The sequence below is a fragment of the Arachis ipaensis genome, chromosome B3, assembly GCF_059453495.1.
Source record: "Arachis ipaensis isolate K30076 ecotype BB chromosome B3, ASM5945349v1, whole genome shotgun sequence".
NCBI lineage: Eukaryota > Viridiplantae > Streptophyta > Magnoliopsida > Fabales > Fabaceae > Arachis > Arachis ipaensis.
This window is the reverse complement of record NC_142438.1, coordinates 96,641,665-96,644,054: the sequence shown is the minus strand read 5'-3', so window position 1 is coordinate 96,644,054 and position 2,390 is coordinate 96,641,665. Positions and strand designations below refer to the sequence as shown.

The following is a 2,390-nucleotide window of genomic DNA, read 5'->3' as shown; positions in this document are numbered from 1 at the left end:
AGAAGCTTTTTATGCTTCCTCTCCATGGATGCAGAGAGAGATCCTTGAGTTGTAAACATAAGGTTGTCCTTATTTAAATGAAGGATCAATTCTCCTCTGTCTACATCAATCATAGCTCTTGCTGTGGCTAGGAAAGGACTTCCTAGGATGATGGATTCATCCTCTTCCTTTCCAGTATCCAGGACTATGAAATCAGCAGGGATGTAAAGGCCTTCAACCTTTACTAACACGTCCTCTACTTGTCCATAAACCTGTTTTCTTGAATTGTCTGCCATCTCTAATGAGATTTTAGCAGCTTGCACCCCATAGATTCCCAGTTTCTCTATTATAGAGAGGGGCATGAGGTTTACCCCTGAACCAAGGTCACACAGAGCCTTAAAGATCATGGTGCCTATGGTACAAGGTATTATGAACTTTCCAGGATCCTGTTTCTTCTGAGGCAATGTCAGTTGATCCAGATCACTTAGTTCATTGGTGAACAAGGGAGGTTCATCTTCCCAAGTTTCAATACCAAATAATTTGGCATTTAGCTTCATGATTGCACCAAGGAACTTGGCAGCTTGCTCTTTAGTAACATTCTCATTCTCTTCAGAAGAGGAATACTCATCAGAGCGCATGAATGGCATAAGGAGGTTCAATGGAATCTCTATAGTCTCTAGATGAGCCTCAGATTCTTTTGGTTCCTCAGAGGGAAACTCCTTATTGATCACTGGACATCCCAGGAGGTCTTCCTCACTGGGATTCACGTCCTCCTCTCCCTCTTTGGGTTCGGCCATTTTGGTAATATCAATGGCCTTGCACTCTCTCTTTGGATTTTCTTCTGTATTATTTGGGAGAGTACTGGGAAGGATTTCAGTGATCTTCTTTCTCAGCTAGCCCACTTGTGCCTCCAAATTTCTAATGGAGGACCTTGTTTCATTCATGAAACTCACAGTGGCCTTAGATAGATCAGAGACTAAGTTTACTAAGCTAGATGGATTCTGCTCAGAATTCTCTGTCTGTTGCTGAGTAGATGATGGAAAAGGTTTACTATTGCTAAACCTGTTTCTTCCACTATTATTAAAGCCTTGTTGAGGCTTTTGATCCTTCCATGAGAGATTTGGGTGATTTCTCCATGATGAATTGTAGGTGTTTCCATATGGTTCACCCATGTATTTTAACTCTGCTATTGCAAGGTTCTCAGGATCATAAGCTTCTTCCTCAGAAGATGCCTCTTGAGTACTGTTGGATGCAGCTTGCATTCCGTTCAGACTCTGAGAAATCATATTGACTTGCTGAGTCAATATTTTGTTCTGAGCCAATATGGCATTCAGAGTATCAATTTCAAGAACTCCCTTCTTCATAGGCGTCCCATTACTCACAGGATTCCTCTCAGAAGTGTACATGAACTGGTTATTAGCAACCATGTCAATGAGTTCTTGAGCTTCTGCAGGCGTTTTCTTTAGGTGAATGGATCCACCTACAGAAGTATCTAATGACATCTTAGATAACTCAGACAGATCATCATAGAATATATCCAGGATGGTCCATTCTAAAAGCATGTTAGAAGGACACTTTTTGGTCAGCTGCTTGTATCTTTCCCAAGCTTCATAGAGGGATTCATCTTCCTTCTGTCTGAAGGTCTGAACATCCACTCTAAGCTTGCTCAGCTTTTGAGGAGGAAAGAACTTGGCTAAGAAAGCCGTGACCAGCTTATCCCAAGAATTTAGGCTGTCTTTGGGTTGAGAGTCCAACCACACTCTAGCTCTGTCTCTTACAGCAAAAGGGAAAAGTATGAGCCTGTAGACTTCAGGATCTACTCCATTAGTCTTAACAGTATCACAGATCTGTAAGAATTCAGTTAAGAACTGAAAAGGATCTTCAGATGGAAGTCCATGAAACTTGCAGTTCTGCTGCATCAGAGAAACTAGCTGAGGTTTCAGCTCAAAGTTGTTTGCTCCAATGGCAGGAATGGAGATGCTTCTTCCATGTAAATTGGACTTAGGTGCAGTAAAGTCACCAAGCATCCTCCTTGCATTATTGTTGTTGGGTTCGGCTGCCATCTCCTCTTCCTGTTCGAAATTTTCAATAAGGTTGTCTCTGGATTGTTGTAATTTAGCTTCTCTTAGTTTTCTCTTCAGAGTCCTTTCAGGTTCTGGATCAGCTTCAACAAGAATGCCTTTTTCCTTGTTCCTGCTTATAAGAAAGAGAAGAGAACAAGAAAAGAAGAGGAATCCTCTATGTCATAGTAAAGAGGTTCCTTATTGTTAGTAGATGAATAAATAATTAGAAGGAGATGAGGGAGAAGGATTTTCGAAAATTATTTTTGAAAAAGAGTTAGTGATTTTCGAAAATAGTTTTTGAAAAAGGTTAGTAATTTTCGAAAATTAAAATCAAAAATTAAAATAATT

The 2,390-nt window shown here is 40.3% G+C and overlaps 1 non-coding gene across 1 annotated transcript; it reads left to right on the top strand.

Annotated features, from left to right (window-relative positions):
* The first annotated feature begins 1,535 nt into the window (after positions 1–1,535).
* Positions 1,536–1,643, top strand: LOC148571685 (small nucleolar RNA R71). Its single transcript, XR_015908781.1, has one exon. It is a non-coding gene; the product is annotated as a small nucleolar RNA R71 (small nucleolar RNA).
* The last annotated feature ends 747 nt before the right edge of the window (positions 1,644–2,390 follow it).